General features: G+C 39.4%; 1 protein-coding gene across 2 annotated transcripts in view; it reads left to right on the top strand.

Moving 5' to 3' along the window:
- NYAP2 (neuronal tyrosine-phosphorylated phosphoinositide-3-kinase adaptor 2) overlaps positions 1-26,533 on the top strand; it is a gene marked incomplete at both ends in the record, with an annotated part of 293,502 nt that overhangs the window by 229,513 nt on the left and 37,456 nt on the right. The gene's annotated exons all lie outside the window — the stretch shown is intronic.

Here is a 26,533-nt window from a genome sequence, read left to right as displayed (position 1 = left end):
AATTTATAAAATAGAGAATCTAAAGTCCACTAAGTCCTAGAGTTTTAAACAAACCAGGCACTATCTGAAACATACTCATCTACGAGATAAGATGATGTTTATTCACAACAGGCAGGTAGTTGCACGAGGAGAGTATTTTGGACTTGCTGTGTGGGAACAGAAGATAATGAGTCCGGAGGAGACGACTCTCCTTCACACTCCATTTTCCTCTTCTTGCCACTGGACCATTGAACTACTTACTCATTCTCTACCAGGACAGTCAATGTAAGGCTCTTTTTGAAGTACATAGGCATCAATGCCACAGTGAACAGAGAGGAAGGACAATTCTTAGCAAGGACTCCTCTTCCCTTTGCCATCTTCCTGGCTCTGGTGACACCTTCTCTTCCTGTTGTCTTCTGTTCTTTTCCCTTTCATCTCTTCTCTTCTCCTCTCCTCCCCTCTCCTCTGTTCTCTTCCTTCTCTTTTCTCTCACTTTTATTATTCTGCTCTTCCCGCTTCTTCCTCTCTTTCTCTCTCTCCTCACCCCACCACACACTTATACAAACTGCTACCAGCCACAGACTATTGCTTTACCTAAAGTAGTCTTGCCACTTGAAATGGTCGTTCTAACAGCTCTTTTGAGGACTGGAGCAATTGCCAAAGTAAAGTGAACACGTCAAGAGATCTCAGTTCTAATTAACATTGCCACTGATGGCTGCGGTACTTTATTAAAGTTACTGTTGTTTAGTACATCCGAGAGTCCCCAGGGGCTGATTCCTGAAGGCTGTGGAGAACTGGGACCTAAAAGCTTATAAAAATAATGGGGAAATTATACAAGTAAATATGGTATGAACAAAAACTCAATCACTGAATAAATTAGCAAATGATTTCTAAGCAGCTTGTGTCTGACTCTGTTATGGTTTCTGAGGGACACACACACACACACACACACACACACATATGCATCTTAGGCTACATAAAATAAGAATTTGCACTCAAAAGTCTTACTCTGCTTCTTTATGGTACAGCACTCTTAAACATGCATTAATTAGATTGTAATTAAATATATTATTTTCATCATTATCTACTGTTTACTCTGCATTTTTTGTGGTACTGAGGATTGAGCCCAAGTATGTTCTGCCTATAAAGTACATCCCCATCCATTTCTATTTTTTATTTTATAACAGGGTCTCACTAAGTTGCTGAGGGACTCTTTATGTTTCTAAGCCTCAGAACTGATATTCACCTGTCTCAGACTCCAAAGTATTAGCATTGCAGGCATGGGCCACCACTCCCCACTTACTGTTTACTGTACATTTAGAGTCATTTTAAAAGAAAACAAGAAATAGAGCAGACTAGAAAAATGAAGGAGGAATTAATAAAAGGCATTAATCCTTGAACCAGGATTATAACAGTCCTCTTAAAAATCATAATTAAAATTATCAATTATCTAAGAAAATAGAAAATTTTCCACATGGGATAAAGAAGGTAAACTAAGGGTGGAAGCACACACACACACACACACACACACACACACACACAGGTGTTATTACCACAATATTTAAATCAGTGAAAAGGAAAGGGCCAATGAGCTTTAAGAAGCCTCAGCTTCTCTGTGCCTGCCCCTGGCACCTGTGTTGTGAGCAGGTCTAAGATGTGCTGCAAGCTGAGATACCTGCAGAACAGAGGGATCCATTGGCAGGTAGAGCAGCAGAAGTATTTTCCTCTGGAACTCACATGTTTTGCACACACATGAAGTACACAAAAATTGGCGTCATGCTCACCAAGGGAAACATCCTCCCATTTTTCTTGGAACTTGAAGCCCTTTAACTCTAAGTTATATATCCCACATTATTTAGAAGCATGGGTATGGTCACCCAGTTCTATGTTGTAAGGAAAACCTCTTGCAAGCTGTGGGACCTCAGGGCTGAGCTTGGAAATGCAGCTGACCTCTGGTGCACAGGGCAGGTTAAGAGGACAGATGCTACCCCACCTCTACTGATGCCGCCATGGGAAATGCTCACCCCAAATTTCAAGATTAGATTGCTATTCTGTGGAATCTCCCAATTTTAAAAAACAGTTCAATTTTTAGGAAAAAATGATTCACATGATTTGCTTTCTCTTGCTGGGTCAGACCTGAAGGCTGTCAGCTTGCATTTTCTGGTTTGCACAATCAAGCGTGACCATTAGGTAGAGGCATGGATTGGAGCCTACAGCACAGGCTGGCAGGCTTCCAGAGGAAGCAGCAGGTGAAGGTGGATACCTCGCCCTTGTAGTTTTTATTTTTTAGGATCTACAGCCATTTTAGAAAGCCATGCTAGTGTAGGAATGGGAAGAAGGCAATCATGTGACCTTTGATGGTCAGGCAGCGGGGGAGCATTTGTTAACTGTTGAAGAGCTATAGCGGTCTGGGATTCCATGAACACTGAGAACCAGCAACCTAGCCTTTCATAGTGCTCTGATAAAGTGCTAATACCTCAGGTGGGGCAAAAGGAAGGGGTTATATTTGCAGAGGGCTTCCAGTGCGATTGAACTTTATGTATTCTGATTCCAACCTCCCAAGTACGGCATTCTGTACCTCAAGGGACAATCCGAGCTTGGACAGCACACTTGCCATGATGGCCAGTGTGAGTTAAAGAGCAGAAGGACCATGTGTACATTCTGCCCTAGTTTGGGGCCTCTTCCTGACCCACTGTGGGGAAGTGTCTTCTACCACCATTTATTATTCTGCCTTTCATATCCAAGGGGGGTCCTGTGTGCCCAAGTTCAGAGAGAAAAAAAAACAGATACAGGTCTAATTTAATTAAAAAATGAAACATGACATTTCTTAGTCACTGCATTTGTAAAATAAATCTTATACTGATTATAAATGCATGCGTGTATAATATAGTGGCTGAGTACTGAGCTGAAGCAACCAAGCTCAGATTTAAATCCCGATTTTGGTTTTCATTGGTGTTGACATTGAGCATATCCTTTCATTTTGCTGAGCTTCACATATGAAAATGGAATAAAATAATACATAACTCATAGATACTATTAAGAATTAAAGGAGATAAATATGTGGCATACTTAGCATCATTTCTAGCACACAATGAATTTCTAGTAAATACTGGTTTTCTCTATGATTTCTGGTACATGTATAGGTTTCTTTGCAGCAGAACAGAGAAAACCAAGGATCTGGGGTGATGAAGGAAATTTTTCCATAAGAAGTGGCATTTGGTCTGGGCCTTAGACTGAGCAGGTTTTAAGCAAGAAAGAAATAAAAAGGTACCAAGACCAGGTGGGCAAAGGGAGCCATAGATTATTTTGTGGGAGACAGTGAAATCTCTGGCCTCAACGCAGTTATCTCTCACACACACACACACACACACACACACACACACACACACACACACACACACCTATGGTGGTTCCTAAGATATTTGCAGCTATAATTCTTATTGTAATAAGAAGATTGAAGAAAACAGAAAGATGCTAGGGTATTATTCAAAAGCTTACAACTGGAAAGCTGGCAGAATGGGGACCCTTTAATCTGAGCCACAGAAAAGTTAGATTCAGGAGTGGAGCAGCAGTGAATGCAAGAATACAGTCTTTGAACAATGAATGTTTATCAGTTGATTTATAAGAAAGACTGTACTTGATAACACTGGAATGACTGGCTATCTTTACTAAGAAACTACCTCAAGCAATAACTTAAGAATGCATTTGTGATTCAGCTTTTTATATCCAAGAACAGTTCCAAGCACACACTTTGAGGTGACATACAGGCTCATAGCACGGAGCCAGCAGTGGGACTGGGGACTGCAGAACTGTACTTAGGACAATAATTTCTGATAAACCATAGTAAATGCATACAGTTTTTTTTTTAGTTTTTACTGTAAATAATCATACTTGGCAACAATATTAATAAATTGATATTTTGGTAGTAGTGACCTGAAGAAACTATATAGCACTGCTATGACCCAAATTCTCTTAAGATAAAGGGAATCTCACCATATAGGTCATTGTGAGAATTCAGTTTATAAAAGTACATAGAAATACCTACTATAAAGTAAAATGTATATCTAACCAAGTTCATGCTATTCCCACTTCTCTCTCTCCCCCTCTCCCTCTCCCTCTCCCTCTACCTCTCCCTCTCCCTCTCCCTCTCCCTCTCCCTCTCTGCCTCTCACCCTCTCCCTCTCCCTCCCTCTCTCACTCTTTTCCATTTTCCCCCTAGGACTAAGATTAAATGTTTCCTCTGGAAACATCAGCACATAGCAAATATGATAAAAACTTTTCTTTAGCTGTATGTAGTCTTACTGATTATGACACTGCTAATGATACAACAGGCTGAAATTTACTCAATGGTGAATTTTTTGGCAAAGATTTTAAGCTGGCTTGTTGACTATGTTTTGATTCCCTTGAACTCACACTTGTAGATGAATTTGGAGAAATGATCATGGGCAGTCTAAGATTTGTTACATTATATGCAGCTATCAAAAAGTAGTATTAATTTCTCACACTTCTGCTCTGCTTGGTAGCAATGAATGAGATTTCAAACCATGTTAGCGAGGATGTAGGAATCATAAGAAAATATTGATATGCACAAATGTACACATGTTCTTTAATAAACACCTAGCTTGACATTTGGTCATTCATTTCTTCTCTGTATATTTTCTTACAAAAGCTTGTTCAGCATCTCTTTGGTATCATCCAGGGTCTAGATACTGGAGAATGGTCAGGAATAACATGACAGACCTTGGACCCATGTCTAGAAGGCAAATAGAAAACTAAACAACATTTTCTTCTGTATTCTATTGGGAAAAATGTTGAGTGTTATAAGTAATCCAAGCACAATTACAAAATACGCTCTCTGGCCAAAGTGAAGGTAATCACAAGAGATTTTCTGGAGAATGTGTTATTAAATTTGAAACTAACCTGAGAAGTAGGAGCCAGACAAGTAAGAGGGAAAGGGATGTCTCCTGCAGCTCACTTACAGAAGTGTGAATAAAAATTATTTCCCTTCAGAACTCAATACAAAATATTTTAATATATCTACATAATTTTCAAACAACATCCTCTTCCCTTTCTTCATGTGGACTGCCTTTGCTTGAGATGCTTTGGCTACAGTAATGGTCCCAATTATTCCCTTTGTCCTGTATTCAGGCACTTGACAATATGCTTTTCTTGCTCCTGGTCAAGAAATGAGTCCTATTTTCCATCATTTGACTCTGGGATGGTCTTGTGACTTATGTGGACATTCAGAAGGAGACAGAAGTGACTGTGTGTGAATCTGAGGGCTTCCACTTGTATTTACCAACCCTGCCACCACCACGTGGGCCAACCAGGGCCTGCTGGAGGATGAGATACAGTGGAAGAAAACCAGACAGCCCAGCCTACAACATGGGAAAAAGCAGAGCCATCTCCTGCTCACACTACTGCAGACGCCATTCCTGAGCCCAGCCAACAGCTGAAGAATGATTCAGCAACACCAGGAGTGTTCAGCCACAGGGTTTGGGTATAAGTGACAGTAGACACTTGAGACAACTATCTTGGTCTCTTTGAATTTTGTTATCTTTCCCCAAAATGAACTTGGTTTATTATTATTGTACAATGGCACAGGATAATGATGGATGAATAGAGCTGCTCATGGACAAAAAGCAGAAGTCAAACTGAAAATCCACCCTTGAATCTTTTCTCTTCTTAACCCTCTGCCTTTGCAAAGTAGTGTGCATAACCATGTTGTGTTCGCAGTTTAGGGCGTGTGAATCGATCAGGGTTGTGAGTTCTCCATTTCAGTCACTTTTATTATGTAGCAGGAACAGCAAGCCAGTCTGGTAGAGTTTGGGTGCTCACTGCCATTTGGACTTCGCTGTAGGATGTTGACAAACTTCCTGCTTGGCTCTGCTTTGGCCCCAGGCAGCTGTGGGCTGAGGTGTCTATGACCCTCCTGGCGGTCATTCTGAACCGCGGGCTTGTGCACCGGAAGCTGCTTCTCCACATCTGTTCTGCTTTCCAGTTCTAATTGTGCGTTCGGTGCCTTCCTCAGGGAATGTTTGCCCCATCCTGCTACTTGGTTCTGTTCACTGTCTTCTCCCTTTCTAAGTGCTCTAGTAAACACATGAAGAATTCTCATTCAGAGAGTCTTTGGAGAGTCATAAGCCCTATCCCCAATAGCCTTACTCAAATTTCTCTGTGGAAAACTGTGACTTCCGCTAGCTAGCGTTCGTGCTTACCAGAGAGACACCCCGTTGTTTGTATTTCTCCTGATACTGGCCATACCGCTTTGAGAAATAAGCAAAGAGGGAGAATTGGGAGTGAGCTAACCATTTTAAATCATCAAAGCTTGTCTTAATGGAGTTTGAATGTAAATAAACAGGGAATAAAATGCAACAGCCTAATTGCAAAATAATAGAAGACAATTATTCTCACATCCCAAGACAAAAAGCCAGACCATAGAAGCAGATCTCTCAAAGATGTTGAACAAAATGTATATTGATGTCCTTAACAGAACTCTTACCCGAGTCTAGGAGAGTGGTTAGAGGCAGGGAGGCACAGACTACACATTAGAGAGAATTTTTAGACAGGATATGTGTGGAAGGGGTGCACGTGTGCACATGCGTGTCTGTACTTTCATGTGTGGTGAGAGTTCATCCCTAATGAAGGAGGGGAAAGATGTGTCTTCCAAGTGAAAAATCAGTGAAGACATACTTTAATGGAACCCACTGGAAATCTTGATATTATTTCTAACACTTTGTTGGATACAGTGGGGGAATTGTATAAGAATTCAGCTTAGTAGCCTAGGACCACAGAATAGAATACAGCTGGGCAAATAACTATGCAGCAGTTAATGGTGGGTTAAAGACAGGTAAAGTATGTTTCCTGTGGACCAGATTTAGCCATGTAGAGAAACCCCTCACGTGGCTTAGATTGTGAAGATGACTGGATCAACAGACACTAAGATGTGCCTCAAGGTCCCTTATAGGATACCCACCAATCAAAGAAAGTTAGAGCAATAGCTATGAACTCTCTAGGCAAGAACTGGCCAATCATAGCTGGGCATGATGGCCCATACCATAATCCCAGTACTTGGGAAGTTGAGACAGGAGTATTTCAGGTTCTAAGACAACCTCAGCAACATAGTGAGACTCTTAGCAACTAGGGAGATCCTGTTGAAATGGGTGGAACTGGAGAATGTCATGCTAAGTGAGATTAGTCCGTCAAACAAAAGTGAAGGGTCTAATATTATCTCTCATAATTTGGAATCTAAGGAGAAATTGTGACATGGGAGGAGCTTCAAAGGAGGAGAAAGCTTTGTGGAGTGAAGGAGAAGACCTAACTGAGGGAGATGGAAGGGGGAGGAAAACTTACAGGGAGACACCTCAATGGCGTTAACGTACATCACAAACTTATCCAAGCCAATCGCTGTGCTGAGCGTGGGGAGGTGGGGAGGGAGAGGGAGTGGGTGGGAAGTGGGGAGGGCCCAGTAACCCATGATATAAGATGCATATATCAGCCCGAACTTATATCACAATATATATCAGCCCGAACTTCATCACAATGTATGATTACAAAACATCAATCAAAAAAAATTAGAATGTATGGGGAGTCTTGAGGGGATATAACTCAAAAGAAGGATGTCCCCGGGTTTAATCTCAAGTAACACACACACACACACACACACACACACACACACACACACACGAAAAGAAAGGAAAAGAAAATAAAAAGCCCATCATGGGATGCCTCCAGGGACACTCAAAAGCACCCCAAGAAGAAACTTTTAGTGTCAAATCCTGCTACAGCCAGAGAGAAGGAGAGAAGCCAGCCAAGCTGGGGCTATCAAAAACCTTTCTTGTCCTCATCTCTCCTCCCTCCTGCTTCTGCCCTGGGGAGAGCAGAAATTGTGTGGCCAGCAAGAGGGCAGAGGGGCAAGAACAGGCCGTGGGGCAGAGCTGGAGCCACTGCTTCATACAGGAGCTCTCCCAAACTGAACCAGGGGAAAAGCATTTCCTTGCAACAATAATCAAAATTCCAGTCACTTGTAGTAACTGTGCCCTTAACTTATGATGTTGATACCTCTTTTTTGTAACTTAAAACCGAAGGATTGTCAATTATCACAAAGAAAAGTCCTGAGACATTACCTCAGGTTTATGTGAGGGGCCAAAAGTGCTGGTCTCTCCAGAGCAGGCTATAGCTCATTTCCAAGAAGAAAAGAAGAAAGTGGATTTTTTTAAATAATTGCAAAGTCTTAAATGTTCAAATGAACACTTAGTGTACAAGTTTAAGAAAAGCAGAATATGTTAATTTCAAAAATTACTCTAAGCTTATTGCAAATTATATTTAACTAGAATTATGAAATTTGAGTTTATCACTTGTGTCGATTATTTGTGGGCCCAATGAAAATAATGCCTTGCATGTATAAACCATGTAATCTCCTTTAAATACTTTATTTTATTTTTTGTGGTAGTGGGAATTGAACCTAGGGGCATTCTACCTCTGAGCTCCACCCCCAATCCTATTTTTTTGTGTGCGTGGTACTGGGGATGGATCCCAGTGCCATTCTACCTCTGAGTGATACCCTCAGCCCTAATTTTTTATTCTTTACTTTTGAAACAGGTTCTCACTGACTTGCAAGGGACCTCACTAAGTAGCTGAAGCTGTCTGCAAACCACTTGTTTTTTTATGTTGAAACAGAGTCACACAGAGTTGCCTAGACTGGTCTCAGACCTGTGATCCTCCTGCCTCAGCCTCCCAAGGTGTACCTCCGCACCTGGTTTAAATACTGTAATGTCTACTATCTCATTTGTACTTTGCAAAAACCTATACGTGGATGGAGTACTATCAGTATTTGATGTTTTTCAGTAATAAAACTGAGACTGAAGAGAAATCAGGTAAATTACCCAGGCTCTTTAGTAAGTAGTACTTTCCAATCAAGGAATGGGCTCGACTTTTCCAACCCTAATGCAACTCTCCTCTTGGGACAGTTAGACTGAATGTCCCCATTTCCACCCACTCCACCACCACTTTATTCAATCACTTATTCACCTGTTCTATTCAGTACAGAATTAGCCAGCATGGAGCCTGTGCCAGTGGGAGAGGCAGCTATTAATGACAAAAGTAGATAAAACATAATTAATAGTCTGTGATAAAAGCCACCCAGGAAGGTAGCACGACCCTTCTTTTAGAGTGTTTCCTGGCATTCTGAAGAGCTGGAGGCTGAGACCTAAGGCGAAACAAGGGTAACAAGCAATCAGACATGGGGACGGGGAGGTGACCTGACCCTATGATATGCATGCACATGGTTGTGGAGTTGGATGGAGGTCAAAGTAGGAGTCCCGAGCCGACATCCGTGACTCAAGTCTTACCTAAAAGTGACAGGAAACTATCTGTGGACTGTACAGCCGGGGCTTATGTGATCACACATACAGAGCCGGCTAATTTATTATCCTCCTAAAGCTAGGGAAACCGAATTATGAAGATAGATATACTGTCCCAAATACCATGTCTTATAAATCCGGAGGATAAATGTTGCCTTTGCTCTTCAGCCCGTGAAATTTCTCCTTCCCAATAAGTAACTGAAAGGTGTTGACTGCTGATTGTGTTGGTGTGTCAAAAATTAATGAGCATCGGGTTATACGTGCATTTTCATTGTTCAAAAAACAGTACAGGGCATGTGCCTCTCTTCAGTGTGGTCATATTCTCATTCAGCAACCAGTGAAGGTGAAGACTCCACACCAAAGTGAGGAGGACAGGAGCTCTGCTTCCCACAAGCGGATCTTTTCTCTGATCTGAGTGGATTTCATACAGCAGGAGGCGCATAATAGCTCCTGATTCAGGAAAATGAGACCCTGGTCTTTGTTTTATAGTCATTTTGTAGAACTTCCACTAAACCAGCTAGATCCCTCTTCCTCAGTTTTTCCCCATGAAAGCAGTTGGTTAAAGTTTTTGGGAACAGTCTGAAGTCAAGAAACATGATGATACTAACTGAGTTGTGTACACACACAAGTGTGTGTATGTGTGTGTGTGTGTGTGTGTGTGTGTGTGTGTGCATATATCTCTGAAGTCACTTAGTTTTAAGCTGGAGTCTTTTCTGATCATATTTGCAAAATCATCTACCTACTACCATACACTCACATATATTACATACATTGTTTATAATTTGCATATACACATATTTTCTCTTAAACTCAATTTCTATTAAGCACATGCATAGGGCATGATATTGTAATTTATACAGATACCCTGAACACTGCTAGAAAAGTCTTACAACTTGATAGTAACTTCATTCTCATTAGAGACATTCTGAATTTTCAGCTACTCTCTGTTCTATTCTGTTGAGGAAATATAACCAGGCATAAAAAACTCAGATCGTGCAGAAGAGACTTCTATCTTGTCCTCGGTAAAAGATTGATCCTGCTCCAGAATCTCACTGTGAAGTGCTGGTTGAGTTTTCAACATAACACCAGCCAGCTATGGAGTTTATCACTGTAGGACAGGGTTTGGCTCCTTCCTGGGCCTCTCTGGGCAGAGTCCACTGTGACCTGCTCCTACGAGTACTAGTTGGTTTTCTTTGGAAAGGCGCTGTGGGTACGCTATATCAGCAGTACTCACAAAGAATGCCCTCTGTTTCTGTGAAAAGCTGTAGGAGACATTGTAAAACAGAAGGCTCTGACTTATACTAGGCATTTGCAGACTATTTGAAGCTTTGTAGTCCAACTGCAACACAGACCAAATAATATTTTCACTGCCATCTACTGTCCAGACGAGGAACTGCAAACCCCAACACTAAAGTTATCTCAAATTAAGTATATAAATGATATTATAGTCAATGTATTTCAGCTTTTTTTCCACTGGTAACCTGAGGAAGGTGAATAAATGGATAAAACCCTTTTATAAATGTGAATTATAAGATAATTCATCTTTTAAACTGATCTTGTTCTTTAAATAAAATGTGGTTTAAAATAATTCATTTAAAGCCAGGTGTGGTGGTGTATGCTTGTAATCCCCACACTTGGGAAGCAAAGACAGGAGGATCACGCAGGCTTGAAGCCAGCCACTCTGGCTTAAGATACCCTGTTTCCAAATAAAATGTATAATAGGTCTGGGAGTGTAGCCTAGAGGTAGAAGGGTTCCATCCCCAGTACCACTAAATAATAATAATAATAATAATAATAATAATAATAATAATAAATAAAACATTTAATAAATCTTCGAGTATCAGAAATCAGTAGTTATCCTATTACTCAGAGGAAATAAAGTGGAGTAAGAGGTAGACCTGGACCCTTTTTTAAAATATCATGGAGAGAGATGGTTAAGATGGCAGCAGCCGAGGTTGCACTGGCGATAGCAGCCGCTGATAAGGATAACCTTTCCTCAGGGAAACCCTAGACACCAGATTTTGGTTTAATATTGGATTGGGACAACTTAAGGAGACACTCCAGCTGTGACTTCCTATCTAGAATACAGGAGAGAGAGTGGATAATGGTGGAATTAGAAGCAAGATGACAAGGAGGCACACGCCACACAAGAAAAGCAATTTTTGGAAGATCATCCCAGAAGGAATTAGAGAAAAGACTACCTCAGCAGTGCATGCTGGGGACTCTTAACATTATATCTCGTAAGAAAAATGACCTGGGCATGGTGGAAGGAGCTGAGCAGAGCCAGGCAGGGAGCCCAGCTGTGCATCCCGGGAACTCAGTGCACCTGGCCGCCGCACTCCTATGCTGTGCTGGGGCTGCGGTGCATCCAGAACAGCAGAACCTGCTCTTTGCAGTGAGGCTGTGGGCCTCTGCTCTTGGAAGGAAAATAAAATTCATTGCTGCTCAGTGCTCAATCTCACAACCCCTTCAAAAAATAAATAAATAAAATATTGGAGAGTGGCTAAGATGGTGGGGCCTCTGAGGCCAGGATCAGAGCCTGCTGAGGGGTGAGGCAGGTGCTGTGGCCAGCGAGGCCGGGATTGGGGCCTGCCATGAGGCAAGGCCTGTGCTGGAGCCAGCGAGGTCAACATCAGAATCTTCTGGGTGACCAGGCCAGTGCCAGGGCTTTCAAGAGTGGGATCAGAACTTGCAATGTGGCATACACAGGGATATATCACAGAAAATTAAAAACCTGATGCTTTCCCTAATATGCAAAAACTAGGAAGAAATAGGTAATAGGAGGAGGTCTAGTTGAAGAAAGGGCCCTATAGAGGAGTAATTAAGGTGACCAATCAGATGGGATGGAATGGGGGAGGATGGAATCTCTTTAAAAGTCATGATGTACGTAAACAAATGTATCAAAGTTAATCTCCAACCAAGCACGTTATCGAGGGAGGGGGAGGGAATGGGATGGGGATTGGATAAGGGTAATTGGATGATGTGTGCTTGTATATCCTCACAAGTCTTGTATTCCATTTCCATTGTGATGTATGACTACAATGCACCAATAAAAATATATATTTTAAAAAATCATGGAATTTAGGGAAGGAGGAAAGGGCAGGGCAGAGGGAAGGAATAAGCACACCACTCAGCAGAGAGTAGCAGAGTCACAGCCCTTGTAGTCAGGTGTGGTTACTCACACTTTAATCCCAGTGTTTAGGAGGGAGAGACAGGAGGATTGAATGGTCAAGGCTAGCCTCAGTAATTTTAGCAAGATGCTCCACAACTTAGTAAGAACTTGTTTTAAAATAAAAAATAGAAATGAAAAGGGCTAGGAGTATACTTCAGAGGTAGAATGGCCCTGGGTTCAGTCTCTAGTATGAAAAATACCTCTATGGTAAGAGTGAGATTTTAGAGAATCTACTGCAGTGTGACCCATGCAGGAAACCGATGAGGCCGACTGTGTAGACTGAGCTATGTACTAAGATGTCGCAGTTGAGACTTATAAGCAAAATAATGAATCATAATATTTATCTATACATCATGAAAATAGCAAGCATTTCTTGACATCTTATTACATGTTGGCCACCACACTAACATGTTTGTATTTGTTAACTTATTTAATGCCTACAAATGATCTTGTGAAGTAGGTGACTCCATTTCTCACATTTTACCTGTGAATAAACTGAAGCTGAGACAGATAAAGCAAATTGTCTCCTGTCATTTAATCAATAAGAGATGAGATTTGAGAGACCTCAGTGAAATATATATATATATATATATATATATATATATATATATATATGGAAAGATATATATAAATATATCTTTCCATAGAGCTTCAGTAAAAGTGAGAAGTCAACTCTCATTGACTGATTCAGGTGACATGTCTACCCTTGACCAATCATGAGTAAGGTGGAGAGGGTATAAAAATTTATTGGACAGATCCAAGTCACATGACCACTTCTAGAGCTGGAGCTGAATCAGCCCTTACCATGAAACTTTAAGGTATTGTTCTCTGAAGGAAAATCAACTATTCTAGAAAAAGGGTAAATGGATTCTGGTTAGACAATGATAGATGACTATTACCTCTCCTAAAACTTAGTTCTAAATACATTTCTATATTTTTTAATAATTTACTACCAAGTTATTTACCAATAGTTTTAGAAAACTTTACCAAAGAACAAACTTGAATTATGCATAAAATTGCCCAAAGTGATTATAAAAATAAAGCACAGTACATTGAGTAGAAAGGGGTAAAAGCAGTGACCTTAATAAACTTGCTAATAATCAGTCAAGAATAATTGAAGGTCATTTCAATTATTCCAACACATTTTATTTTTGAGCATCAAAGAATCAAGAATGAGCTTGGTGCTTGCTTCTTATACATGATGAAGATGGGCTCCAAAAGTTAGGGAAGCATCCTTCAATCTCACAGGAAGATAATAAATAGCTTTTATGGACTTTGCTAGAAATATTTATTTTTTCTGGAGCAATATTTTTTCCAGTGGGTCCTAAATCCCTTGAAGTTTTTAAAGGTTTCCCATGTTTCCTGTGCATAATTATTACACTTACCTTATATTTATTTTAAAATACTCCACTGACAGTTGCATAAAATGTTACCTTTCTAAGAGAACTCCTTGGAGACTTAGGTCTTTATAAATCAATAATGCTCAAATTCTGGTCTCAGGACTTATTGAGAATCCCAAAATACAGAGTCAAGTTTAACAATACCTATCATATTAGAAATTAAGTAAGCCAGGCGTGGTGGCGCACGCTTGTAATCCCCGAGCTTGGGAGGCGGAGACAGGAGGATTGCGCAGGTTTGAAGCCAGCCATGCTGGCTTAAGAGACTCTGTTTCCAAATAAAAAAGTATAAAAATAGGCCTGGGAGTGTAGCCCAGAGGTAGAAGGGTTTCCAGGAACCCCAGTACCAACAAAGAAAAAAAAAAGAAAAAGAAATTAAGTGAGAATTTATAAAATTACCTACTCATGAAAATAATAATGATCCCATTATATGATAGCACACATAATAGTCTTTTTTCAAAACTATAATAAATGGAGAGTAGACTAAATTTAAATTTGAAAGTTCTTTAGTGAACGATACATTAGAATATAATAGATTCTCCTGTCTGCTTGCATGTAATCTATTATTTGGTTAAATATATGAAGGAAATCTGGCTGCATGCAGATGTATACCTGAAAATGGAAGAATAGTCAAATGTCCTTTTTTATATAATTATCTACATTCGTCTTCAAAATCTTTTCACAACTAGGTGAATAGCAGTTATTAAGGTTAGTTTCAGCAGTAGCTATATATCAATGAGCAAATAATCTCTGTTACATTAAAATTGATTGGTTGATCTTGAACTCTAAAGTGTAAATTTTACCTGCAATGTTTGATAATATATCTTTAGCAAATGTTAATTTACTAAATCATACAGATATTCCATGTATTGACACATGCCATTATAACAATAAATGTGACATGTTTATTAAGGCACTAATCGCACAAGGAAAGCTTTTGAGTATTAGGATGCTCCTAGGCTCACTGTGATGGTAAACAGTTCTCACAATTTTAATTTCTACTTCAGAGCTCAAATTAATTATTGTCAACATCTACTGCCAGTTACCTTTCTTGAGCCAATAGTATTACTTAATTCATTTTCTTTTCTTTCTATACTTTTATTGGTGCATTGTAGTCTCATATGCAGTTCATAGTGTAATGACATATATGCACACAACATTTTTTTTTTTTGGTGGTACTGGGGTTCCTGGAAGCCCTTCTACCTCTGGGCTACACTCCCAGACCTATTTTTACATTTTTATTTGGAAACAGGGTCTCCTAAGCCAGCGCGCGGGGCTGGCTTCGAACCTGCGCGATCCTCCTGTTTCTGCCTCCCAAGCACGGGGATTACAAGCGTGCGCCACCACGCCCGGCTTGCACACAACATTTTTAAGAAAATATCCACAGGGTCAAGTCTGAGAGGCAGGGACATATTCATTGTCTCTGGTGTGACCGCTTTGATGCATTGAAGTGACACCAACTGTATCCATTGCTTTTGGACTTTCAGCACATTTATCAACACTTATGAAAGGAAGCATATAAGAGCTTGCTTACTACTCTTATAAAAAGAGTTTTGATCTTATTCCTTGGTTCCTGAAAAGGTCATAAAGGCCCCAGAACTTTTGCTATCAGTGAACAAGCACAGCCATCACCAGAGGTCAGAAGGAAGTGCCTTGCCCTATGCCCTTGGAAGAGTCTCCTAGCCACACATCGCCTGGTCGATGCCGGTCATATAGACAGTTGGTTCCAGGCAGCAGCCTGAGGAACATGGTCATTGAAATGGAACGTGCTAATGAGAACCATAAAACTTATAATAACTGGTCACATTTCCCCTCCAGATGTTTGCTTATTAACAAACTACAAAAACTAATGATATGAAGAGGGAATGTCATTAGTATTATGGCCACTTTTGATTTAAATTTATTAGGAGGAAATCGTTTTCGCATCCAAATTTGAGTGCTATGAAAACATCGATGCATACTTCCTTATTTTTTAAAATTAGAAGTAAAACATTTTGGCCAGGCGTGGTGACGCACGCTTGTAATCCCTGCGCTTGGGAGGCAGAGACAGGAGGATCGCGCAGGTTTGAAGCCAGCTGCAGGCGCGCTGGCTTAGGAGACCCTGTTTCCAAATAAAAATGCAAAAATAGGTCAGGGAGTGTAGCCCAGAGGTAGAAGGGCTTCCAGGAACCCCAGTACCACCAAAAAAAAAAAAAATGTAAAACATTTTAAGAAGCTCACACAAGATTTGCTGTGCATTCATTCTAAATGTCAAGGTGATGGAAGGGATGTATCCTTTTTATTTACTTGTTGTATTTTTAATGCCAAAAGTAGATTTTTTTTATCACTATGATAATATGCATTTGATCCTGATACAAATCATGATATCACTTTTTGATTTTTTTTATATTGGCTGGTGTGTTTGCCTTAGGTGGTGATTTTAAAGGCAATTAGGTATCATGTTTTTCTTTTTAAAATTTGTATTGGTGCATTGTAGTTATATATCAATGTAGTACAAGATGGTAGAGGCATACATGTACACATCACCCATGTTTTACTTTTTAAGTAGATAAAACTCCATTTTTATGCACATATACTTAAATTAACTTTTAATCTGAAATATTTTTGGAAATAAGAGTTATTTTTATATTCAACTAAAGATATGAAGACCCGGAGAATGCTTTAAAAATTATATCTTATTATAAAAGATGCTGTCGACTTTTAAAAATTCAATGTTAATGCTCCACGTGCTATACCATGTTGTCTTGTAAGAAGCCAGCCATGTTTCACAGCTTCTTGGGTATCTCTACCTTGCTAGCAGTGAGATTTCCATTCTCTCCACAGAAGACTGTGGGAGACAGGAACACGCTAGGCCCTCGGGTCACAAAAAGGAATATAATGAACATTCCCAATTTGACAAGTATGTCATCCTATTTCTCTTCTGTATGAGACAGTTCCTGGAACTCACTGCCCTCCATTGGATCTCAAGCTATCCATCACATTACCACCTCTCTTCCCCCAGGTTTTAGATTTCACCTAATTTCCACCATTTCCAAAAATAATTACCAGTTACTTCAGTATGAGTCATTTTATTATCTGCCTCTGCCAAGAATTCTGGGACCTCAGCCTATGGATATGGGATACTAGGAAGTATCCAAAGCTATGCAAGTCTCTGCTGCTTCCAAATAGGAAAACTCCATAGAAAGCAGGGGAGAAAATTAGAGAGAGAAAGAGAGAGAGAGAGAGAGAGAGAGAGAGAGAGAGAGAGAGAGAGAGAGAGAGAGAGAGAGAATAAATAGGAATGTTTATTCCAAGGATAGATTCAAATATCCTCCTGCATCCTCCTGATTTTCTTTCCTTTTCTCAAGACCACAAAATGAATCATCAGGGTTGTTTTATCTTTTCAGCACCACAATTGCAATTCCTAGACCAATTACCTTTTCAGGGATCTATAAAAATAGTTAATATTTAAAAAACATAACATCAAAATTATAAAGGAAACATCCACATTGATGATGATAATGATAATTTAAAAATCAGTACAATGTATTCTATTAGGTCAACTTAATCATTAAGTTTAGTATTTAAACAATGTCATTGCATTTGAAAACAGTCTCTAGATTGATTGTCCAATCCTTAAAGAATTCCTGAGCTGTGTGCATGATTACTGTCTGAATATCATAGCAAATCATGCATTAATAGGATTGCTCACAGTCCAATAATTTCAAAGCAAAATTATGAAAGTTCAGTCCTCATATGTACAGGAAAGAATTACATTAAATGTAGGGCATAAAGGCATCGTAATATGTTTGCTGTGATGTGTGATGAAAGCTTTGAAGCAAAATGTTTGGAGCCTGTGAAAGCGTAAATGTAATCCTGGCAAAATTGCCCTATATTACTCAGGTGTCAGTTGATCTCAAATAGCATAAGTGATATTTCAAAAAATGCCTTCATCAGAAATTAGAGCTTCCAATAATAATATTTCTGTTACATCCCTATAGCCCTGAGCCATTCAATAGAGACTTTCAGTGTCATGCCTGACTTGGGTTATATGGTGTCTTTGCTAGTACAGCAAAGATAAGGACTGTTGGGGGCAAAAAGATGGAGAAAAGATATGTCTTCTTAAAACTTGACTGATTTTAATTCTTTGATGCTAGATGAAAGTGCTTTTTTTTTTTCTTCTGAAAACGCACTAATCTGTTACAGTTGCACAGATGCCATGGTTGAGAGCAGCCATTTGTCTTTGCTTTCTGAAAGCAAAGAGATTACCAGTCCACAAAAGAGCAGCAATGCCTTGGAGGTCATCCTGAAGCAACACTCAGAGACTTATCCTGAGCAGAAATCCAGTTTGCTTTCAGAGGAGGATGAGAAATTTTCATCTTAAAAGATCAAAATCAAAAGCAAACGAATGAAATGTTGGCTCCATTAAGAATTAAAAGAAAGAACTAATAAGTAACACAGCCCAGTGAGTGCTTAATTTAAAAAATGATGAGAGTGAGTTACTACTGATCTGGAAAACACCTCCTAATGATGACTACAGGGTGGTTTATTCTAAGGAGTCAAATGAGTGTGTTCTTTCCTCCCTCATTCTTTTTTCCTTTCTTTTCTTTTCTTTCTCTTCCTACCTCTCTACTTCTCTTTCTCTCTGTACCTATCTTTCTTATATTTTCTACTTATTCCTATACCCTCTCTTTCCTATAATATTACAAGAAATAGGAGCTTCTACTTCTAAAATGTTATCAAAGGGAGGGTATTTGCTTGGGCTACGGGGAGAACAAATGCCTTCTAGTTCATCGTCATCATCTTCATCAACATCATCACTATTATTATAGTGAACCCTAGGGCATTCTACATTTGAGCTGCACCCCCTGCTCTTTTTATTTTTTCTTAAACAGGGCCTTGTTAAATTGCTGAGGCTGGTCTTGAACCTCCTTTCTCAATACCTAACTACTAGAATTATAGGTATGTGCCATCGTATCTAGCTCATAGATATTTTTTAATGGAATGAATTTTTCTTAAGGGAAGAAAGCCCCAGCACACCCTTCTTTCTAGGCATAGGTCCACTGTTTTTGAACTCCACCCCCTGAAAGCCTTGGGAAATTTTATCTTAAAATTCAGGAGAAAAGCTTACAGTTTCCAGCATCATGGCTCCTAGGCCTTGCTGTTCAAGTCCAGAAAGTATTACATTTCCAAAGGTCAGTGAGCAGGGCAATTTAACTTTGATATTAAAAGCTAAAAGCATCTGTATGGGGCTTTATTGTAACTAGGACTATAATTTTTAGGATTTTTAAAGGCCATTTCATACAATTCTTTTGGTCAATGAGACCTGAGTGGATGAACTTTTGTAAGGATTTATACAACACCCTGGTCCTACAAACACTATAATAAACTTCAAATTCACATTAAGTAGTCAAAAAAATGAAAGAAGTGGTAAAATGTGTGAGATTTAAGATTTTACAATTATTCTTGGCATGATGGCTCATACTTGTAATGCCAGTACATGGGAGGCTGAGACAGGAGAATCACAGGTTCATGGCCAACTTCAGCAACTTAGTGAGTCCTTCAGCAATTTAGTAAGACTGTCAAAAATAAAATAGGACTGGGAGTATAGCTTAGAGGTAAAAATAACCTTGATTTCAATCACATATATATATAAAATCACAATTTAAAAAATGTTCCTACAACTTGCATTTGATAATATTAAGTATCCCTGTCATAGCATGTGGGTCTGTCTGTCTGCATCTTTACGTATGTGTATGTTATACATTTATGGGAATAATCTCAGTCAATGTCTGTAGGTGGCATCCTTGTATGGAACATGCCATATGAGAAATGCCGGGATTGCACATTAGGCCTCAGGGTGACCTGACTCCACAGCTCGCACATAGCGGGGTGGCTAGCGGTTTAAATTGCTACATGCAGGCCCGTGGTTTGACTTACAGTGCTAAGTAGACTTGATGACCCTACATACCATTTGGACAGGCAGCTGAAGGGCAAAGCCAGGCCTTTGCTGGTCCTGATGAAATTGGGAGTTTGCTTAATGTTTGGAGGGGCTCAGCCTGAGGAATGGAGATGTCAGTGCAAACATTTGAAAGAGACTAAATTAAGTCAGTGTCTGACTAAAACATCATTGGGGGAAATTAATCCTTAGCTATGTTAAGTGTTTCAATTCTGTCAGTCTTTTTGTCAAATAATATCTTTATAATATACTTGGAAAAGACGGTATAGTACATAAAATACCATTTGCCATTCTTTTCTTAGGAAAAATATTGGATTTTCTTACTCCATGTGACTAATGTACTAATCCAGTAATGGAATATACAGAAATATGGGCTCATTAAGAAAACATGCCAACCAGGTCTCTGATGGATGCTTTATCTGTTATTTTGTATAATAGAAGATGGCTCCGTAGAGTGTGCAAAGATTTATGCCTCCTGTTAAATAGGGCTAAGTTGTAAGTTACAGTCATATTTTATCTGTCATCTTATGATACCTTCATTTGATTCTTTCTTTAGAGAGCACCCAGTGACATTTTGGGGAATAAGTGGGAAGATAGTTCATTCACCTAAACAAATCTAAGGGGACTTTTTAAAAAATGTATCCAAGGAGGTTCCATCCCCTTGAATGCTAATAGCTGCCTTAGTAAGTAGTAGAAAAGCCAGGCATTGAAGCCAGGCTTTATAACATATTCCATGTTACCTGATCATCTCTGTTACTTTTAAGAGTTGCATTAACATTTTTATAGGTTAATTTAAGTGTCATTAATGAAAAAAAAGATGTGATAATTAACACTTACTATATGATCCTTTCCAGCAAAAATGCTCAAAACCGTATCAAGTAGCATAAATACTACATGAGTAAGGCAGTTTAGAAGAGATAAAAAGAAAAATAAAAGGGTTCTTTACAATAGGGTCAACTGGAAGTGGGTTTTAGGGAACATGTATGATTTTGTTTGATAAAAGCCTCAGTATGAGAACAACCTGTGAAGAATAGAAGCAGACCAACGTGGATCCTGAGAGGAGAAGCTGACTCGTCTATTTAGGACGAAAGGAATCTTAGAAAATAGGGTGGAACTGACTTCTGAAAGTCAGGCAAGTGAGTTTACATTTGTATAATACTAAATATAGAATAATTGGAACTTTTTAAACACGGTGGTTGGATTGAAATGAATCTAAGAAACTCAGTCTGGTATTGTGTCCCATTTTTGCCTGGGACAAGAGATTATGGGAACCAGCAAGGAAGTTCCCAAGATATGAGTTTGGATAAATCTGGGAGTTGTTTGAAAGAATAATTAAATAAACAAGGCAGAAGAGTCCCGCTAACAACCAATCTCCATTACCACAAAAAGAGCGCCTTTCATAGCCAGAAAACACCATCACCAGAAAAACAAAAAAACCACCAGGCTCCAGAGAGAAAGCGGACTGAGAACAGAGCTCAGGGCCACAGAGGAGACACACGCGCCCGAGGACGCAGCAGCAGCGCCATACTGCCGGCGGCAGCGGCGAACTCAGCGGACGGCTACAGCAAGCCAGGTGAGCCGCTGCGGAACAGCCAGGCAGGATCTTTCGGCGCAGACAGCATTTAAAGCTCCCAGTGGCTGAGCTCAGCACACGCTGCAGGGATTCAGAGTGGAAATCAAAACCAGAGAAGAAAAAATACGCCAGCCTCATGGCCGAGGGCGTGGCAGAGGCGCCATATTGCCACCGGCGGCGGCAGCAGCAGTGAATTCACCGAGTCCAGTACAGCTACATCTACGTACGCAAGAACAGTGAGTCAAATTGCTGGCCACAGAGGAGAAATCCCAGTATTGTGCCTCCTGGGACTTGACCCAGTGAGGGAGTGGTGGTGGCAGAGATATCACACCATAGGAGAACGTGCAACCTGGCACCCCCCATAGTTTAAAGCAGCCTCTATCGACTCCCTGGGTCGGAGACTCTGTGATACAACCCAGTAAAGGAGTAGTAGGGTCTGAGATAATACAGACTCGAGATCCAGAGCACCTTAAGTGAAGCCATAATGACCCAAGGGAAGAACCCAGAGAAGGCACAAACCTCCGAAATCATGGGAAAGAAGAATAACACTGAAGTAATGAATGTGCACAACCCCACAACATCAGAATCTGATAAAACAGAAAATCAGAGATTTCTAGAAGATCAAATCAGGAAAATAACTGTAGAAATAATAGAGGTGCTTCGAAAAGAACTCAGAGAGAGCCAAAAAGAGATAAAGGATGCAATTAATGAAGTAAAGGCCTCAATTCAAAGCACAAACAACCGATTAGACCACATGGAGAACAGAATCTCGCTCTTAGAAGATGAGCAATCCAAAAATGAATGCATAGTTTCTAATCTAGAAAAAGATATCCAACAGCAGGAATCTGACATTGAAGAAATATGGGCCCATCTTAAGAGAGCTAACCTAAGAATAATTGGAATAGAGGAGGGAAAAGAAAGTGATACCAAAGGGATCAACAATCTCTTCAAGGAAGTAATAGCAGAAAATTTTCCAAATATAGAGCAAGAGGTTGATACACAGATCCAGGAAACTTATAGAACTCCCTTTAGACAGGATCGGAGAAGAGGATCCCCACGCCACATAATTGTCAAAATGACCAATGTGGAAGCCAAGCAGAGAATCTTAAAGGCAACAAAAACAAAGGGCCAAGTGACATTCAGAGGCAAACCAATTAGAATCACTCCAGACTTCCCAAACCAAGTCATGAGAGCCAGAAGGGCTTGGAGTAACATATTCCAAACTCTGAAAGAAAACAACTTCCAGCCAAAAATTTCCTACCCAGCTAAACTTTCTATCAAATTAGATGGAGAAATAAGAAGCTTCCATGACAAACAGAAACTGAAGGAATTTATGTCTTCAAAACCAGCGCTAGAGAAAATACTCAAAGAGATTAACTACAAAGAAGAAATAGGTAACACTCACCAGAACCAGAGAAACAAGAGTTTCCATCCAACAGACAACTAAGATTGGTTATCTGTGGAGATTCATTATTTATGTTAGTCTTTTACCTATCTCTAAATTGTATTGTTTGCCTTTATTTTTGTTAATTTTTAGGATTTCTAGTTGGAATATTAATATACCTTCAGATATAGCATTTGGAAATATTTTATCCAATTCTATTAGTAACTGTTAACTCTGTTTACATTGTCTTTGGATATACAATATTTTCTTTTATTTTTTAGAGAGTTTATATATTCTTCTGTTGCCTGTGCCATTGAAATCATATCCAAGAAATCACTGCCAATTTCAATGTTGTGAGGTTTTATGACCCAGATTTTCTCTTAAAAGTTTATAGTCTTAAGATTTATATTTAGGTCTTTTATCTAGTTTGAGTTAATACTTGTATGTGGGATTAGGTAAGGGTCCAATTTTATTCTTTTCCATGTAATTATTATTTTTCAACAATATTTAGTTAAAAGATTATTATTTTCACCACCAAATGTTCGTGGAAACCTTGTCAAAAATAACTTGACAATATAGGGAAGAAGTTAGCTCTAGGCTTGTATTTAACTCCAATGGTCTATATATCTGCCCTTAGAACAGTACTACACTGTTTCAATTATTGTAGCTTTATATGGTTTGAAATCAGAAAATATACATCTTCTAGCTTTGTTTTTGCTTCGAGATTGTTTTGGGTATCTAGAGTCCATATTCCATATCAGGATAGATTTTTTTCTGAAAAATAAATATATGATAGTTTCACCTAAAAAAAAGATAAAAATATTCTCTGGTAAGAAAGAAAGCAAAAAGAAATATTGAAATGTTATCTTTAAGACATCAAAAGCTTGGTATCAGACAAATGAAACTGTTATGTGAGATTATCATTTTTAATTTTGGATAAATTGCTATAATACTAGATGTCAACCACTAAGCCAAGCATGGGAGGGAGGGATGGGGAGAGAATGGGGTGGGGATCGGGTGGGGGCTGACTGGGCGATGTGTGCATGTATATCTACAAAAGTTTGTATCCCAATATGATGTATGAATACAGTGCACCAATAAAATAAAATTAAAAAAATAAATAAATAAATAAATAAACAAGGCAAACAAGCCACGTGTTGTGACACAGTGGAACGCCTCTGGGTTCGAGCCCTAGCACACACACACACACACACACACACACACACACACACACACCTACCTCACCAAAAAGAAAAAAGAAATGATAATAACAACAACAAAAGAGGCAGCCTGGCATGGTGGGGCACGCTTGTCATCCCTGAACTTGGGAGGCTGAGACAGGAGGATCGCACAGGTTCGAAGCCAGCCTCAGCTACTTAGTGAGGCTCTCAGCAACTTAGTGAGACCCTGTCTCCAAATAAAATAGAAAATAGGTCTGGGAGTATAGTCCGGAGGTAGAAAGCCTCTGGATTCCACCCCCAGTACCACCAAAAAAAAAAAAAAAAAAAGCAAACTATCACAGGACTAACTTTACAGAGAATGTTAAAGAAAGGTCTGAGCAGAAAACACAAAGATTTGTCCAAGAAAATGGAGGCCACACTCCTGCAATACATGGGGAAATCAGGAGGGGGCTTCAAGACATTGGAGAAAAGCTCTACCTTGGTTTCCATGGTGAGGACACGTTCGTGGCTTGGTGTGCAGAAAGCACCGAGAGAGAAGAACGTGGCAGGGCAGGATAGAGCTACAGGAGCCTGCATATGACTCAAGAAAGAAAAGAATATCTTAGAAGCCATAGATGGCCCTGTTCTAAGGGGTGTAATGGTAAAGGGAGAGACAAAAGGGAATGAGGAAGAAGGTTAAGATGGGATATTCTCAGACAGATAAAAAAGAAAAAAGAAACAGAAATATGGTCCACTTCATTCAACGTAGAGTTGGAAATACAGAAAAGAGTCACTGGTACTTACATGTGCAAATGTGTATTTGTGTGTGTGTGTGCATGTGTTTGTTTAGGGGAGGTTGGAGGCAACCTTCATCAGAAGCTAGTTGTATGCCAGGTATTTTTCTCTGAACTTGAGAAGTATTTTTGCTTCATCTCTTTATGTATCATCAGTTCATCTCTTCCCCATGATTCCAAGAAACAGGATATATTACTTATTACTACTTACTTCATATGTGCAAGCAGTAAGTGGGTGAGAGGAATACATTCCGACAAACTGGATACCTGGTAAATCTGTGGATCCAGAGCTCAGCCTTCTTTAAAGTTTGCCACCCATGATTTTGTATCCAGGATAGGGCCCTGCTCTTTCTGGGTCCCTACCACACAGTGAACACCATCAGTAAATAATGCCATCGTACCCTAAACTTCTCTTTTCTAATACATTTTCCTCTTTTCAGCGAATGATTTTAGATTTATGCTTTCTTTCCTCTGAGAAAATATAAAATATAAACATCATTTGAGTTTAAATAATTGGTGTCTCAGCTGGGTGTGGTGGAGCATGTTTGTAATCCCAGCATTTGGGAGGCTGAGATGGGAGGATCGTAGTTTGTGGACAGCCTCAGCTACCTAGTGAGATCCTTTGCCACTCAGTGAGACCCTGTTTCAAAATAAAGAATGAAAAATAGGGCTGGGGATGTAGCTCAGAGTTAGAATGTACCAGAATTACATTCCCAGTACTGCAAAATAATAATAATAATAATAATAATAATAATAATAATAAAAATATGTGTCTCTATCACCCCCCACCCCTGGTACCTTGCTTGGTGTTCTGCATATAGTAGGGTTTAGTAAGTGTTTGGAGAAGGAACAATGAAGGAATCCAATAGGGATTCAATATCTTAGAATTCTTCCAATTAGTGATTAGTATTCTACTACCCTATTAATTCACCAAGAAGGCTCATCACATGGATAATTGCTTAATCAAATGTATCATTTGCTATTTGATAGATGTATTGTTGGATGACTAAGAACTCTCTGAAGGAAAGAGTGGTGTGTGTGTGTGTGTGTGTGTGTGTGTGTGTGTGTGTGTGGTGTTTTTGTTCCTGGGAAGAAAAGCAAGGCAAGGGCAGGGGATGCACCACTGAGCTAAACTCTCAGCTCAACAGTAGGATTTTTGTTTCTTTCAAATCCCTGGCACTAGGTATAAAACACATGCCCGAAAAATTGCACATGTCTTAGAACATAATTATAAACTTTAATTCAGATATAAATAGATTGGAAAAAAAGTTTTGAATTGAGAGCATGATGAAAGTAGTCATGGGAGGAGGGAAGAAGGAAGGAAGGAAGGAAGGAAGGAGAAAAGAGAGAGAGAGAAAGAAAGGAAATAAATATAAAGAAAGAAAGAAAGAAAGAAAGGGGAAAGAGAGAAAGAAAGAAAGAAAGAAAGAAAGAAAGAAAGAAAGAAAGAAAGAAAGAGAGAAAGAAAGGAAGATAGACAAACAGGCTTTGGAGATAGTGGCTAAGATATTTTAGGATGTAGGAGTTCTATGAACCATTGAAAATTATCAAGCTACTTGCTTTACCCCATAACTGGTGATTGTTCCAGTAATGACTCCTTAAAAATAATCCTAAATAGGGTAAAATGTGCAAGGGAAAAAGAGCCATGTTTCCAGGGATTTGTTCTTTATCCCCCAGGAGCTGATCTGTGAATAAAGTTCCTTTTAGACTCAATTGTTATGAATGTGTTAAATCACCTGCCAATGATTAGCAAACATCAGAAGCATTTTTTACA

The sequence above is a fragment of the Muscardinus avellanarius genome, assembly GCF_963383645.1.
Source record: "Muscardinus avellanarius genome assembly, chromosome: 2".
NCBI lineage: Eukaryota > Metazoa > Chordata > Mammalia > Rodentia > Gliridae > Muscardinus > Muscardinus avellanarius.
The sequence above is the reverse complement of the archived record's forward strand: the minus strand, read 5'-3'. Positions and strand labels throughout refer to the sequence as shown.